At 46.4% G+C, this 18,478-nt stretch overlaps 2 protein-coding genes across 6 annotated transcripts in view; one reads left to right on the plus strand and one right to left on the minus strand.

Moving 5' to 3' along the window:
- Positions 1-18,478, minus strand: part of LOC131937417 (histone deacetylase 6) — a 204,671-nt gene that overhangs the window by 48,105 nt on the left and 138,088 nt on the right. The window lies entirely within an intron of this gene.
- LOC131937420 (protein trapped in endoderm-1) overlaps positions 88-18,478 on the plus strand; it is a 34,423-nt gene continuing 16,032 nt past the window's right edge. For 2 of the 4 annotated variants that reach the window (XM_059294823.1, XM_059294828.1), the window contains exon 1: positions 88-391. The gene's annotated coding sequence lies outside the window, so the exon portion shown is untranslated. Of the gene's footprint in view, positions 392-2,458; positions 2,720-14,927; positions 15,226-18,478 lie in introns of those variants that run through there. The other 2 variants (XM_059294825.1, XM_059294826.1) reach the window with 2 other exon arrangements.

Here is an 18,478-nt window from a genome sequence, read left to right on the forward strand (position 1 = left end):
TCGCGGACCTGCGAGGAGGCTGGTAAAAACGTGGATTGGATGCAAGAAAAAGGATGGGTCGGCCCATTGTTCTCAGAGGCAGCAGCGTATAAAACAAGGGTTGGACTGTTGTAGGGAGAGAGTTGAGAGGAGGACAAACGCTGGGCTACAGATGTTTGTTCATGTGGACTAAAGCAACAGGATACAATAGACATGTGTTTCTTACAGTGTGGGGATTGTTTGCTGAGGATTGTTTGCTGAGGATTGTTTGCTGAGGATTGTTTGCGGAGGATTGTTTGCTGAGGATTGTTTGCTGAGGATTGTTTGCTGAGGATTGTTTGCTGAGGATTGTTTGCTGAGGATTGTTTGCTGGGGTTTCTGAAACAGGCATCTAGAGGATACAACACACAATGTAAGTGACCCGTATAGAATCCAGTGGTCACGGTGTCCACTGAGCCACAAGCAGAACCGGCGTTAGGAATACGCGGGGCCTAGGGCCAACCATCCGCGCGGGGCCTGCTTTTTTCCTAATATATATATATATATATATATATATATATATATATATATATATATATATATATATATATATATATATATATATATATATATATATATATATATATATATATAGGCCTATATAATAACACATAAATGTTTTCGAGTTTATAAGCTAATGCCAATCTTTCCACTTTAATAACAGATGTTTATCTCTCCCATGTTTTAACCCAATGTTCTAGGTTTATGGATATCCAAAAGAAATTATTCTCAAATTTAATCTCAGACGCTCAGTGGGGTAGAGCTTTGGGGTGGGTGGCAGTTGGTGGGGGGAGGGAGGTAAAGGATAAATATGCATTTAAATCTATGGCTATGGGATGCCATATCTTTAAAAAAAAAGGGTCACCAAGTTCACAGGCGTAGCGACCCTTCCCGGCGCCCGGGGACAAACTTTTCGATTTGCACCCCCCCCCCCTCAAACTTTGGATTTGCACCCCCTCCTCAAGATTTCAATTTGCACCTCCCCTCAAGATTTCGATTTGCACCCCCCCCCCCCCTCAAACTTTCAATTTGCACCCCCCTCAACCTTTTAATTTATTTTTCCAACCCATTTTGGCGCCCCTTAAGGTCGGCGGCGCCGGGGACATATGTCGTCCACCCCCCCTCGCTACGCTACTGACCAAGTTCAAGTACCCCGTTAATGGATATCTGACTGGAGTAATTCAAAACAAGGTTTGTGTTTATAGAGCGTCCACGTATCACTGGGTATTACATTACCGGCCATGATCGCCATCTCACAAGAGAAGGTTCGTGACTATAATTAGGAAGTGACAGCCAGCTACACCTTATTAATGAGTTTCGCGACGGCATGCTAAGGCTGCCGTGAATGTAAGTGCTTTAGGTGTGTGAGATATCAGGACAAGTTTACAATACAGCGAACTCGGCCTGATGTATCAAAACAGTATAGACTTCAAAATTTGTTTAGAATCCATAAAATATTCCAAAACCAAACTCATTATTGTCTTAACTATTGTAAAGGATTTCCCTACAATTAAAAATGTGCTTAATCACTCAACAAATGCCGTTAAGTTCACCAAAGTATCAGATATAAATTGAAATACCGCGTTTATTGGGAGAATATCAATGACTACTAAATCACAACTCTCCATTGCCTCAATGATGCCCCTTTGTCAATCAAAGTTGTGCGACGAGGACAATACGCTGACTATATCATGTCAGCACCACTGGAAGACGATTGAATAAAACAATTTGGATGAATTCGCTAAATTAATCATTCTGTCTTGGAACGGATGAATCCTTAAGATGACACAACATGACAGTTTTAACTTTCTTCCAAATAATAATAATAAATCACTCTGTTTAATGCCCCCTGATATAGATCCTAAGCCCCCCCCCCCCACCCCCCCCCTGTCACCTTCCTCTCACCCCTCTGCACGAAACTGAATTTTAATTTTGTTATACCAAGACAAGTAGGCCTACATATACGATATCTACAACAAGAAAGTCAGGACTAGAGTTCATCAGGTCACTGACTGTCTACTACAGACATCCCGTCTGCTCACTAAAAGGACGTCTTCATGGGTCCGCATACAATAGGGTATCTCTTTACGTTTCCCAAATTTACATCCTATGTCAGGTCGTGGGCTAATTCTCGACCGCCATCTCCAGTCAGCTCAGGTCAAATGCCAGGCGACCGTACCCTACACAAAGGGGAGGTGTGACACTGTTTTTGTATCGAATTACGGCCTTTCCCAGCTCAGGTGGGTGATAACTCACTAACATCAACCGTGGCCTCAGTTATAACAATCAACAACGTCGGCATTCGACCATTTAGTTTTTCCCAATTGAATTCAGCAACAATTTTTTTAAGTTTACGAAGTAATTCAGATAACAATGACAGTGCTGAAGCGCGGGGCCCCTTCAAGCGCGGAGCCTGGGGCGACCGCCCCGTTTGCCACCCCCTAACGCCGGCTCTGGCCACAAGTATTGTGTAAACACTAGGCACAACTAACAAGTCCAACTACATCCTAGTTGAACAAATTGACAAAAAGGAAGGAAAAAACATCAGGGGATGATCTCCCATGGTGTCGAGTGTCCTACTCGTGAGTGTGAGTTAAGTGACATCACGGCTCTAGTGGACCTGTATTAGCTCATGGTGATTTCATTGGCTTTAATTCTACTTTACAACCCACATCTGGGATTTAGGTTGACGCGATTAAAGGTAAGCCGACGGATCAATAGCTCGTTATTTAAGTCAATCATTAATTAATTGTGTCTAATGATGTTCGGGTCAGATTGTTGCCTCATCAGGTTCAGTTAATTGGATGGGGCAATTTAAATATCAAGAAGAGAAGGAACAAATATAATAGCGCTGCACATTTACGTTCAAATGGACGGTCATGTAACATAATGTAGCCAGCCATGTAGCCTAATGTAGCCAGCCTAATGTAGCCAGCCTAATGTAGCCAGCCATGTAGCCTAATGTGGCCAGCCATGTAGCCTAATGTAGCCAGCCATGTAGCCTAATGTAGCCAGCCTAATGTAGCCAGCCTAATGTAGCCAGCCATGTAGCCTAATGTGGCCAGCCATGTAGCCTAATGTAGCCAGCCATGTAGCCTAATGTAGCCAGCCTAATGTAGCCTAATGTGGCCAGCCTAATGTAGCCAACCATGTAGCCTAATGTAGCCAGCCTAATGTAGCCAGCCTAATGTAGCCAGCCTAATGTAGCCTAATGTAGCCAGCCATGTAGCCTAATGTAGCCTAATGTGGCCAGCCTAATGTAGCCAGCCATGTAGCCTAATGTAGCCAGCCATGTAGCCTAATTTAGCCAGCCATGTAGCCTAATGTAGCCAGCCTAATGTAGCCAACCATGTAGCCTAATGTAGACAGCCTAATGTAGCCAGCCATGTAGCCTAATGTAGCCAACCATGTAGCCTAATGTAGCCAGCCATGTAGCCTAATGTAGCCAGCCATGTAGCCTAATGTAGCCAGCCTAATGTAGCCAACCATGTAGCCTAATGTAGCCAGCCTAATGTAGCCAACCATGTAGCCTAATGTAGCCAGCCTAATGTAGCCAACCATGTAGCCTAATGTAGCCAGCCTAATGTAGCCAGCCATGTAGCCTAATGTAGCCAGCCATGTAGCCAGCCATGTAGCCTAATGTAGCCAGCCATGTAGCCTAATGTAGCCAGCCTAATGTAGCCAACCATGTAGCCTAATGTAGCCAGCCTAATGTAGCCAACCATGTAGCCTAATGTAGCCAGCCATGTAGCCTACTGTAGCCAGCAATGTAGCCTAATGTAGCCAGCCATGTAGCCTAATGTAGCCAGCCTAATGTGGCCTAATGTAGCCAGCCTAATGTAGCCAACCATGTAGCCTAATGTAGCCAGCCATGTAGCCTAATGTAGCCAGCCTAATGTAGCCAACCATGTAGCCTAATGTAGCCAACCATGTAGCCTCATGTAGCCAAACATGTAGCCTAATGTAGCCAGCCATGTAGCCTAATGTAGCCAGCCATGTAGCCTAATGTAGCAAGCCTAATGTAGCCAGCCATGTAGCCTAATGTAGCCTAATGTGGCCTAATGTAGCCAGCCTAATGTAGCCAGCCATGTAGCCTAATGTAGCCAGCCATGTAGCCTAATGTAGCCAGCCATGTAGCCTAATGTAGCCAGCCATGTAGCCTAATGTAGCCAGCCATGTAGCCTAATGTAGCCAGCCATGTAGCCTAATGTAGCCAGCCATGTAGCCTAATGTAGCCAGCCTAATGTAGACAGCCTAATGTAGCCAGCCATGTAGCCTAATGTAGCCAACCATGTAGCCTAATGTGGCCAGCCATGTAGCCTAATGTAGCCAGCCATGTAGCCTAATGTAGCCAGCCTAATTTAGCCAACCTAATGTAGCCTAATGTAGCCAGCCATGTAGCCTAATGTAGCCAGCCATGTAGCCTAATGTAGCCAGCCATGTAGCCTAATGTAGCCAGCCATGTAGCCTAATGTAGCCAGCCATGTAGCCTAATGTAGCCAGCCATGTAGCCTAATGTAGCCAACCATGTAGCCTACTGTAGCCAGACATGTAGCCTAATGTAGCCAGACATGTAGCCTAATGTAGCCAGACATGTAGCCTAATGTAGCCAGCCTAATGTAGACAGCCTAATGTAGCCAGCCATGTAGCCTAATGTAGCCAGCCATGTAGCCTAATGTAGCCAGCCATGTAGCCTAATGTAGCCAGACATGTAGCCTAATGTAGCCAGCCTAATGTAGACAGCCTAATGTAGCCAGCCATGTAGCCAGCCATGTAGCCTAATGTAGCCAGCCATGTAGCCTAATGTAGAAAACCATGTAGCCTAATGTGGCCAGCCATGTAGCCTAATGTAGCCAACCATGTAGCCTACTGTAGCCTAATGTAGCCAGCCTAATGTAGCCAGCCATGTAGCCTAATGTAGCCAACCATGTAGCCTCATGTAGCCAACCATGTAGCCTAATGTAGCCAGCCATGTAGCCTAATGTAGCCAGCCATATAGCCTAATGTAGCCAGCCATGTAGCCTAATGTAGCCAGCCATGTAGCCAGCCATGTAGCCAGCCATGTAGCCTAATGTAGCCAGCCATGTAGCCTAATGTAGCCAGCCATGTAGCCTAATGTAGCCAGCCATGTAGCCTAATGTAGCCAGACATGTAGCCTAATGTAGGCAGACATGTAGCCTAATGTAGCCAGCCATGTAGCCTAATGTAGCCAGCCTAATGTAGACAGCCTAATGTAGCCAGCCATGTAGCCAGCCATGTAGCCTAATGTAGCCAGCCATGTAGCCTAATGTAGAAAACCATGTAGCCTAATGTGGCCAGCCATGTAGCCTAATGTAGCCAACCATGTAGCCTACTGTAGCCAGCAATGTAGCCAGCCATGTAGCCTAATGTAGCCAGCCTAATGTAGCCAGCCATGTAGCCTAATGTAGCCAACCATGTAGCCTCATGTAGCCAACCATGTAGCCTAATGTAGCCAGCCATGTAGCCTAATGTAGCCAGCCATGTAGCCTAATGTAGCCAGCCATGTAGCCTAATGTAGCCAACCATGTAGCCTACTGTAGCCAGCAATGTAGCCAGCCATGTAGCCTAATGTAGCCAGCCTAATGTAGCCAGCTATGTAGCCTAATGTAGCCAACCATGTAGCCTCATGTAGCCAACCATGTAGCCTAATGTAGCCAGCCATGTAGCCTAATGTAGCCAGCCTAATGTAGAAAACCATGTAGGCTAATGTGGCCAGCCATGTAGCCTAATGTGGCCAGCCATGTAGCCTAATGTAGCCAGCCATGTAGCCTAATGTAGCAAGCCTAATGTAGCCAGCCATGTAGCCTAATGTAGCCTACTGTAGCCAGCAATGTAGCCAGCCATGTAGCCTAATGTAGCCAGCCTAATGTAGCCAGCCATGTAGCCTCATGTAGCCAACCATGTAGCCTAATGTAGCCAGCCATGTAGCCTAATGTAGCCAGCCATGTAGCCTAATGTAGCAAGCCTAATGTAGCCAGCCATGTAGCCTAATGTAGCCTAATGTAGCCTAATGTGGCCTAATGTAGCCAGCCTAATGTAGCCAGCCATGTAGCCTAATGTAGCCAGCCTCATGTAGCCTAATGTGGCCAGCCATGTAGCCTAATGTAGCCAACCATGTAGCCTAATGTGGCCAGCCATGTAGCCTAATGTAGCCAGCCATGTAGCCTAATGTAGCCAGCCATGTAGCCTAATGTAGCCAGCCATGTAGCCTAATGTAGCCAGCCTAATGTAGCCTAATGTGGCCAGCCATGTAGCCTAATGTAGCCAACCATGTAGCCTAATGTGGCCAGCCATGTAGCCTAATGTAGCCAGCCATGTAGCCTAATGTAGCCAGCCTAATTTAGCCAACCTAATGTAGCAAGCCTAATGTAGCCAGCCATGTAGCCTAATGTAGCCAGCCATGTAGCCTAATGTAGCCAGCCATGTAGCCTAATGTAGCCAGCCTAATGTAGCCAGCCTAATGTAGCCAGCCATGTAGCCTAATGTGGCCAGCCATGTAGCCAGCCATGTAGCCAGCCATGTAGCCTAATGTAGCCAGCCTACTGTAGCCAGCAATGTAGCCAGCCATGTAGCCTAATGTAGCCAACCATGTAGCCTAATGTAGCCAGCCATGTAGCCTAATGTAGCCAGCCTAATGTAGCCAGCCATGTAGCCTAATGTAGCCAACCATGTAGCCTAATGTAGCCAACCATGTAGCCTAATGTAGCCAGCCATGTAGGCTAATGTAGCCAGCCATGTAGCCTAATGTAGCCAGCCATGTAGCCTAATGTAGCCAGCCATGTAGCCTAATGTAGCCAGCCATGTAGCCTAATGTAGCCAGCCATGTAGCCTAATGTAGCCAGCCATGTAGCCTAATGTAGCCAGCCATGTAGCCTAATGTAGCCAGCCTAATGTAGCCAGCCATGTAGCCTAATGTAGCCAGCCTAATTTAGCTAACCTAATGTAGCCTAATGTAGCCAACCATGTAGCCTAATGTAGCCAACCATGTAGCCAAACATGTAGCCTAATGTAGCCAGCCATGTAGCCTAATGTAGCCAGCCATGTAGCCTCATGTAGCCAACCATGTAGCCTAATGTAGCCAACCATGTAGCCTAATGTAGCCAACCATGTAGCCAAACATGTAGCCTAATGTAGCCAGCCTAATGTAGCCAGCCATGTAGCCTAATGTAGCCAGCCATGTAGCCTAATGTAGCCAGCCTAATGTAGCCTAATGTAGCCAGCCATGTAGCCTAATGTAGCCAGCCTAATGTAGCCAGCCTAATGTAGCCAGCCATGTAGCCTAATGTAGCCAGCCTAATGTAGCCAGCCTAATGTAGCCAGCCATGTAGCCTAATGTAGCCAGCCATGTAGCCTAATGTAGCCAGCCTAATGTAGCCAGCCATGTAGCCTAATGTAGCCAACCATGTAGCCTAATGTAGCCAGCCATATAGCCTAATGTAGCCAGCCTAATGTAGCCAGCCTAATGTAGCCAGCCATGTAGCCTAATGTAGCCAGCCATGTAGCCTAATGTAGCCAGACATGTAGCCTAATGTAGCCAGACATGTAGCCTAATGTAGCCAGACATGTAGCCTAATGTAGCCAGACATGTAGCCTAATGTAGCCAGACATGTAGCCTAATGTAGCCAGCCTAATGTAGACAGCCTAATGTAGCCAGCCATGTAGCCTAATGTAGCCAGCCATGTAGCCTAATGTAGCCAGCCATGTAGCCTAATGTAGCCAGACATGTAGCCTAATGTAGCCAGCCTAATGTAGACAGCCTAATGTAGCCAGCCATGTAGCCAGCCATGTAGCCTAATGTAGCTAGCCATGTAGCCTAATGTAGAAAACCATGTAGCCTAATGTGGCCAGCCATGTAGCCTAATGTAGCCAACCATGTAGCCTACTGTAGCCAGCAATGTAGCCAGCCATGTAGCCTAATGTAGCCAGCCTATTGTAGCCAGCCATGTAGCCTAATGTAGCCAACCATGTAGCCTCATGTAGCCAACCATGTAGCCTAATGTAGCCAGCCATGTAGCCTAATGTAGCCAGCCATATAGCCTAATGTAGCCAGCCATGTAGCCTAATGTAGCCAGCCATGTAGCCAGCCATGTAGCCTAATGTAGCCAGCCATGTAGCCTAATGTAGCCAGCCATATAGCCTAATGTAGCCAGCCATGTAGCCTAATGTAGCCAGCCATGTAGCCTAATGTAGCCAGCCATGTAGCCTAATGTAGCCAGCCATGTAGCCTAATGTAGCCAGCCATGTAGCCTAATGTAGCCAGACATGTAGCCTAATGTAGCCAGACATGTAGCCTAATGTAGCCAGCCATGTAGCCTAATGTAGCCAGCCATGTAGCCAGCCATGTAGCCAGCCATGTAGCCTAATGTAGCCAGCCATGTAGCCTAATGTAGCCAGACATGTAGCCTAATGTAGCCAGCCATGTAGCCTAATGTAGCCAGCCTAATGTAGCCAGCCTAATGTAGCCAGCCATGTAGCCTAATGTAGCCAACCACGTAGCCTAATGTGGCCAGCCATGTAGCCTAATGTAGCCAGCCTAATTTAGCCAACCTAATGTAGCCTAATGTAGCCAGCCATGTAGCCTAATGTAGCCAGCCATGTAGCCTAATGTAGCCAGCCATGTAGCCTAATGTAGACAGCCTAATGTAGCCAGCCATGTAGCCTAATGTAGCCAACCATGTAGCCTAATGTGGCCAGCCATGTAGCCTAATGTAGCCAGCCATGTAGCCTAATGTAGCCAGCCTAATTTAGCCAACCTAATGTAGCCTAATGTAGCCAGCCATGTAGCCAGCCATGTAGCCTAATGTAGCCAACCATGTAGCCTAATGTAGCCAGCCATGTAGCCTAATTTAGCCAACCTAATGTAGCCTAATGTAGCCAGCCATGTAGCCTAATGTAGCCAGCCATGTAGCCTAATGTAGCCAGCCATGTAGCCTAATGTAGCCAGCCATGTAGCCTAATGTAGCCAGCCTAATGTAGCCAGCCATGTAGCCTAATGTAGCCAGCCTAATGTAGACAGCCTAATGTAGCCAGCCATGTAGCCTAATGTAGCCAGCCATGTAGCCTAATGTAGCCAGCCTAATGTAGCCTAATGTAGCCAGCCTAATGTAGCCAGCCATGTAGCCAGCCATGTAGCCTAATGTAGCCAGCCATGTAGCCTAATGTAGCCAGCCATGTAGCCTAATGTAGCCAGCCATGTAGCCTAATGTAGCCAGACATGTAGCCTAATGTAGCCAGCCATGTAGCCTAATGTAGCCAGCCATGTAGCCTAATGTAGCCAGACATGTAGGCTAATGTAGCAAGCCTAATGTAGCCAACCATGTAGCCTCATGTAGCCAACCATGTAGCCTAATGTAGCCAGCCATGTAGCCTAATGTAGCCAGCCATGTAGCCTAATGTAGCCAGCCATGTAGCCTAATGTAGCCAGCCATGTAGCCTAATGTAGCCAGCCATGTAGCCTAATGTAGCCAGCTATGTAGCCTAATGTAGCCAGCCATGTAGCCTAATGTAGCCAGCCTAATGTAGCAAGCCTAATGTAGCCAGCCATGTAGCCTAATGTAGCCAGACATGTAGCCTAATGTAGCCAACCATTTGTCTTTTCCTGCCCACACGTCTCTAGGGGGTGACCGGTCACCAGAAGGTTCTCCCCCACAGTTGGCCTTGGTGTGTGGGCCTTGGTGTGGGGGCCGAGATGGGGGAGAAGAGGGGGGGGGGCAGGACAGATTGTTGTGTGTGTTGTCCAGGTTTATCTGGTTGGAGCTTTATTGGGCTAACGTTAGTTTAATTGGGCTAACGTTAGTTTTATTGGGCTAACGATAGTTTTATCGGGCTAACGTCAGTTTTATTGGGCTAACGTCAGTTTTATTGGTCTAACGTTAGTTTCATTGGGCTAACGTTAGTTTTATTGGGCTAACGATAGTTTTATTGGGCTAACGTTAGTTTAATTGGGCTAACGTTAGTTTTATTGGGCCAACGTCAGTTTTATTGGGCTAACGTTAGTTTTATCGGGCTAACGTCAGTTTTATTGGGCTAACGTTAGTTTTATTGGGCTAACGTTAGTTTTATCGGGCTAACGTCAGTTTTATTGGGCTAACGTCAGTTTTATTGGGCTAACGTTAGTTTTATCGGGCTAACGTCAGTTTTATTGGGCTAACGTTAGTTTTATTGAGCTAACGTTAGTTTTATCGGGCTAACGTCAGTTTTATTGGGCTAACGTTAGTTTTATTGGGCTAACGTCAGTTTTATTCGGCTAACGTTAGTTTAATTAGCTAACGTTAGTGTTATTGGGCTAACGTTAGTTTTAGTGGGCTAAAGTTAGTTTAATTGAGCTAACGTTAGTTTTATTGGGCTAACGTTAGTTTTATTGGGCTAACGATAGTTTTATTGGGCTAACGTCAGTTTTATTGGGCAAACGTTAGTTTTATCGGGCTAACGATAGTTTTATTGGGCTAACGTCAGTTTTATTGGACAAACGTTAGTTTTGTCGGGCTAACGTCAGTTTTATTGGGCTAACGTTTTTTTTTTTTGGCTAACGATAGTTTTATTGGGCTAACGTTAGTTTTATTGGGCTAACGTTAGTTTTATCGGGCTAACGTCAGTTTTATTGGGCTAACGTCAGTTTTATTGGGCTAACGTTAGTTTTATCGGGCTAACGTCGGTTTTATTGGGCTAACGTTAGTTTTATTGGGCTAACGTTAGTTTTATCGGGCTAACGTTAGTTTTATTGGGCTCACGTTAGTTTTATTGGGCTAACGTTAGTTTTATTGGGCTAACGTTAGTTTTATTGGGCTAATGTTAGTTTTATTGGGCTAAAGTCAGTTTTATTGGGCTAACGTTAGCTTTATTGGGCTAACGTTAGCTTTATTGGGCTAACGTTAGTTTTATTGGGCTAACGTTAGTTTTATTGGGCTAACGTTAGTTTTATAGCTACCGACTGGTGACACAGTAGTGACACACTTTAGAGCCAACGACTGGTGACACAGTAGTGACACACTTTAGAGCCAACGACTGGTGACACAGTAGTGACACACTTTAGAGCCAACGAATGGTGACACAGTAGTGACACACTTTAGAGCCCACGAATGGTGACATAGTAGTGACACACTTTAGAGCCAACGAATGGTGACACAGTAGTGACACACTTTAGAGCCAACGAATGGTGACACAGTAGTGACACACTTTAGAGCCAACGAATGGTGACACAGTAGTGACACACTTTAGAGCCAACGAATGGTGACATAGTAGTGACACACTTTAGAGCCAACGAATGGTGACACAGTAGTGAAACACTTTAGAGCCAACGACTGGTGACACAGTAGTGACACACTTTAGAGCCAACGACTGGAGACACAGTAGTGACACACTTTAGAGCCAACGAATTTGACACAGTAGTGACACACTTTAGAGCCAACGAATGGTGACACAGTAGTGACACACTTTAGAGCCAACGACTGGTGACACAGTAGTGACACACTTTAGAGCCAACGAATGGTGACACAGTAGTGACACACTTTAGAGCCAACGAATGGTGACACAGTAGTGACACACTTTAGAGCCAACGACTGGTGACACAGTAGTGACACACTTTAGAGCCAACGACTGGTGACACAGTAGTGACACACTTTAGAGCCAACGAATGGTGACACAGTAGTGACACACTTTAGAGCCCACGAATGGTGACATAGTAGTGACACACTTTAGAGCCAACGAATGGTGACACAGTAGTGACACACTTTAGAGCCAACGAATGGTGACACAGTAGTGACACACTTTAGAGCCAACGAATGGTGACACAGTAGTGACACACTTTAGAGCCAACGAATGGTGACATAGTAGTGACACACTTTAGAGCCAACGACTGGTGACACAGTAGTGACACACTTTAGAGCCAACGAATGGTGACACAGTAGTGACACACTTTAGAGCCAACGAATGGTGCAGCAAGACAGCCCGAGGCTGACTAACGACGGTAGGACAATTAATTTGAACGATTAGTCATCCACATAGGTCTTAAAGTTTACCTCATAAAATGTGATTCACATATAGAGCCAATGCTACACCATCCGTAGATTTGTGTTCATATAGAGCCAATGCTACATCATCCGTAGATTTGTGTTCATATAGAGCCAATGCTACACCATCCGTAGATTTGTGTTCATATAGAGCCAATGCTACACCATCCTCTTACGTGAGTTGTGTGTGTGTGTTGGACCCTAACACACGAACATTTAACTACTGAGATCATGTTACAATATGTAAACTGTGAGAGACTGACGAATCTACTGGTATGAAGTAGAGAACTCAATGCAAAGTTTGACTATACTGCAGTGTAACATCACACACACAAACACTAGAAAGTCGCTAGCTTGGCTGTCCATTACATTCGTCCAAATTTCACGAGTACTGTTAGCTACAGTCTTAACGACGAGGCGTAGTTTAACTACTGTCTCGCCGGAGTACAATCATTTTCTTTGAATGTGGAGCTACCACTTAAGTTTTGACTGAAACTATTTTCTCACGGCTCATTGTGTAACTTTATCTCTGAATCCTTTTACCCACCCACACATTGAACCACACACCTACCGACCCACACACCTACCGACCCACACACCTACCGACCCACACATTGACCCACACACCTACCGACCCACACACCTACCGACCCACACACCTACCGACCCACACATTGACCCACACACCTACCAACCCACACACATACCGACCCACACACCTACCGACCCACACATTGACCCACACACCTACCGACCCACACACCTACCGACCCACACACCTACCGACCCACACACCTACCGACCCACACACCTACCGACCCACACATTGACCCACACACCTACCGACCCACACACCTACCGACCCACACACCTACCGACCCACACACCTACCGACCCACACACCTACCGACCCACACATTGACCCACACACCTACCGACCCACACACCTACCGACCCACACACCTACCGACCCACACACCTACCGACCCACACATTGACCCACACACCTACCGACCCACACACCTACCGACCCACACATTGTCCCACACACCTACCGACCCACACACCTACCGACCCACACACCTACCGACCCACACACCTACCGACCCACACATTGACCCACACACCTACCGACCCACACACCTACCGACCCACACATTGACCCACACACCTACCGACCCACACATTGACCCACACACCTACCGACCCACACATTGTCCCACACACCTACCGACCCACACATTGACCCACACACCTACCGACCCACACATTGACCCACACACCTACCGACCCACACACCTACCGACCCACACATTGACCCACACACCTACCGACCCACACACCTACCGACCCACACATTGTCCCACACACCTACCGACCCACACACCTACCGACCCACACACCTACCGACCCACACACCTACCGACCCACACATTGACCCACACACCTACCGACCCACACACCTACCGACCCACACATTGACCCACACACCTACCGACCCACACATTGACCCACACACCTACCGACCCACACATTGTCCCACACACCTACCGACCCACACACCTACCGACCCACACATTGACCCACACACCTACCGACCCACACATTGACCCACACACCTACCGACCCACACATTGACCCACACACCTACCGACCCACACATTGTCCCACACACCTACCGACCCACACATTGACCCACACACCTACCGACCCACACATTGACCCACACACCTACCGACCCGCTCACCTACCGACCCACACATTGACCCACACACCTACCGACCCACACATTGTCCCACACACCTACCGACCCACACACCTACCGACCCACACACCTACCGACCCCGACCCGCTCACCTACCGACCCGCACGTTGACCCACACACCTACCGACCCACACATTGACCCACACACCTACCGACCCACACATTGACCCACACACCTACCGACCCACACACCTACCGACCCGCACACCTACCGACCCACACACCTACCGACCCACACACCTACCGACCCACACATCTACCGACCCACACACCTACCGACCCACACACCTACCGACCCACACATTGACCCACACACCTACCGACCCACACACCTACCGACCCACACATTGTCCCACACACCTACCGACCCACACACCTACCGACCCACACACCTACCGACCCACACACCTACCGACCCACACATTGACCCACACACCTACCGACCCACACATTGACCCACACACCTACCGACCCACACACCTACCGACCCACACATTGACCCACACACCTACCGACCCACACATTGACCCACACACCTACCGACCCACACACCTACCGACCCACACACCTACCGACCCACACACCTACCGACCCACACATTGACCCACACACCTACCGACCCACACATTGACCCACACACCTACCGACCCACACATTGACCCACACACCTACCGACCCACACATTGACCCACACACCTACCGACCTGCACACCTACCGACCCGCACGTTGACCCACACACCTACCGACCCACACATTGACCCACACACCTACCGACCCACACATTGACCCACACACCTACCGACCCACACATTGACCCACACACCTACCGACCCACACATTGACCCACACACCTACCGACCCACACATTGACCCACACACCTACCGACCCACACATTGACCCACACACCTACCGACCCACACATTGACCCACACACCTACCGACCCACACACCTACCGACCCACACACCTAGTGAGCTACCCCACAGATTGTAAACGAGCCGTTAGTCCCACATCCCACTATTCCCACAACTAGTGTGTAGACGACAGCAGCAGGGTTGGCTGATGGGACCAGCCCGACAACACCAGGGTTCATTAACTCAGGGTTGGGTTTCTGCACGTTCGGCCACTTACAACTCATTCATTATTCAACACACCTTCAGCTACTTAAAAGTAATTAATTATTTAAAACACGTCGTTGACAAGTTTGGTGTATTTTGGGAAGGACAGTTGATCAAATGTCGGTAGGGTACACAGTGTGCACCTCGCCCCGTGGCGTCGTTGTGCAGGTGGGACGCCAGCTAGTCTTTACCTGGACACGGCAATCAACGGTGAGAAAATCACAGACTTGCCGCGACTAATTAAGAACAAAGAATTTTTCAGGAGGATAAAGTGTTTCTGTGTTTCACGCTCCGGTAAGTTCTACGTAATCAAAGTTAGGTCCTATGATGTGCTACCATATGATGTAAGGTCGCAGGCTTGCTACATGAAGTAAGAGTTTTTTGTTTAGCGATCTACAATGACAAGAAGGGATGGGGGGGGGGGGGGGGGAGGGGTTACGTGAATGTAACACATGACTGGGTCAACATTGGACTGACTGTTCAAACATTATTGTAGACGGCCCGACTAAGTCATATTGTCTCAGTCACACCTGACTTAAGTGTATTGGTTCACAAGGCCCGTCAAGCAAGTCTCCAGTGGTGGGGGCTTAAAATACTTGCACTGTGTAGTTTACATTGTAGGGCGGGGAGGAGAACTTTACACGGTTTAACATGCAGGGGTGCCACTCATTTTCTAAGTGAATCCTGAAAATGAATCCCAAAATTTTACCAATCCTGAAACTAAAATTTGAAATTTTTGAAACCCTGAAACTTAATTTCGCGCGGAATTTCAAAATAAAATGGACTATTATTTCATTATTTTTTGAGACATTTGATTCATATTATGTTCAATTTACATTCCTTTAAAATGGATTTATTTTCTTTGTAACAAGCTTGAAATAAAAATTAATCTTTAAAAGATTGTGCTTACAACAAAATTAGTTTACAATGTTAGTCCCACCCATCTCTAGGCCTACCCCATAATGTGCTATTGTAGAACTCCCCCCCCCTCCCAGCCAGCTTTTATAACATTACTGTATTTAATTTTTGAGAACTTCCTAGCTTGATTTAAAGTGTGTAGTCAGCCAATTGCTAACCTCTATGTCTTGTTATTGAATAATAAGCGCACTATAGGCAGACCCCTAATAAGATTGTCACTGTATTAAAATACAGGGTTGACTTACTGTAGCTATTCAAGGCTTTAATTATTAACAGCCACAACAAAAACCTAAAACCCTGTTTTCCCAATCAACCACCAATGGGGTCATCCATAAATGATGTCACGCTTTTTTGAAGATTTTTACCTCCCACCTCCCCTCGGTCACATATCTGTCACAAAAAGCCAGACCCCGCCCTCTAAAATGACGGCACACCTCAGCCTACACCCCCCCCCCCCACCCCTAAAAATTGCAGTCGAATTTTTCTTAAAATACGATATTTTCCAAAAATCTTGTCTGACCTCTGTCAACATAGAGTATTTTAATCAATTCCTATTACACTTTATTGAAACAATATTCTAAAACGCGAAATAACGGCTAAAATTCGTTTTCTAACATAGCTTTTGGATAATGCAAAAGTGTGATGTCACACCATCTGAACCCCTCCCCCTCATGACAAAATTACGAACCCCCCTCCCCTTACGAGTGTGACGTCATTTAAGAACGACCCCAACGCCCCCACCATTGATATACATGATGACGTGAAGAAATATCGTGGAAGTTTTAAGTTCATATCGCGGAATAACAGAATTAAGTTAATTTTAAAAATAATTTTTGAAGTAACTACGCTAGTAATACTCATGTCAGAGATGTAGCCGCCCGACTAAGTGAAAAGCTGATTTTTTTTACAAGCGGTTGGGGGGGGGGGGGGCAGTAATAGCGGCTATTTTCTCAGACACGGTACTTCAAGGTTTTTTAAACATTTCAATGACGTTTTACCAAAGTAAAAAAAACAACTAGATGTAGACCCTGCTAGAATGTGTAACTAAATTATAGCAGGCCTACATATTTTGTTTAATGATATAAAACGATGCAGTTCTAGTTTTTTTTTTTTTTTTTTTAAATCTAGAAATAGGCCCTTATTTAAAATAACCACGTTAAAATTAAACAGCGCTTGTACTTGTAGAACTGCCTTGACCGAGAGACACGACTCAGACTGTGTTTGCGTGGTCTCGTGACGTAGGTCTTACGGTCAGCGCGACCTTGAAGAAGCGGGTAAGAGGTGGTAAAAATACATAAAATAGTCCTTCAAATAGTTTTTTTCTTTTCTTTTGGTAATACCAAATACAAAAAAAAAAAAAGACCATCGGCGATGCTAGTGAGCTTGATCTAGTACTTGTAGGCTTTAGTTGTTTTTATTACACAGCCTAGCGGTATCCCATTGATGACATCACGTAAATAATGCGAGTTTTACCCCCAACCCATATCGTCATAAATAGCCAGACAACCACACCACGAATGACATCAAAAAGTTTTGTTTACAGCCTCACCCATCTGATACAGCTGATTATTATTTGGTCCTTGGCGCACGCGTGAGATTGTTGCTGACGTCATTTACTATTCATTTTTTTCGGAAAAGGCCATTAGCGGGAGTGTTGACGATAAAAACGATTTTTACAATGCAAAAATTTTCAAGCTTAAAACGACCTAAATTTTTTTTTTAAAATGCAAACCCGGAAATTTTCAAACTCAAATCTTGCGAATCCGGAAAGGGAAAAAAATATGATTCTCGAATCCGGAAATCCGGGATATCCCGGAAAAGTGGCACCCCTGAACATGTTAGGTCTACACGGTTTAACATGTTAGGGTTACACGGTTTAACATGAGACGTTAGGGCTACACGGTTTAACATGAGACGTTAGGGCTACACGGTTTAACATGAGACGTTAGGGCTACACGGTTTAACATGAGACGTTAGGGCTACACGGTTTAACATGAGACGTTAGGGCTACACGGTTTAACATGTTAGGTCTACACGGTTTAACATGAGACGTTAGGTCTACACGGTTTAGCATGAGACGTTAGGGCTACACGGTTTAACATGAGACGTTAGGGCTACACGGTTTAACATGAGACGTTAGGGCTACACGGTTTAACATGAGACGTTAGGGCTACACGGTTTAACATGAGACGTTAGGGCTACACGGTTTAACATGAGACGTTAGGGCTACACGGTTTAACATGAGACGTTAGGGCTACACGGTTTAACATGAGACGTTAGGGCTACACGGTTTAACATGAGACGTTAGGGCTACACGGTTTAACATGAGACGTTAGGGCTACACGGTTTAACATGTTAGGGCTACACGGTTTAACATGAGACGTTAGGGCTACACGGTTTAACATGTTAGGGCTACACGGTTTAACATGAGACGTTAGGGCTACACGGTTTAACATGAGACGTTAGGGCTACACGGTTTAACATGTTAGGGCTACACGGTTTAACATGAGACGTTAGGGCTACACGGTTTAACATGAGACGTTAGGGCTACACGGTTTAACATGAGACGTTAGGTCTACACGGTTTAACATGAGACGTTAGGTCTACACGGTTTAACATGAGACGTTAG

Source organism: Physella acuta, unplaced genomic scaffold (genome assembly GCF_028476545.2).
Source record: "Physella acuta isolate Inbredline_101_S28 unplaced genomic scaffold, ASM2847654v3 ptg000209l, whole genome shotgun sequence".
Classification (NCBI taxonomy): Eukaryota; Metazoa; Mollusca; class Gastropoda; family Physidae; genus Physella; species Physella acuta.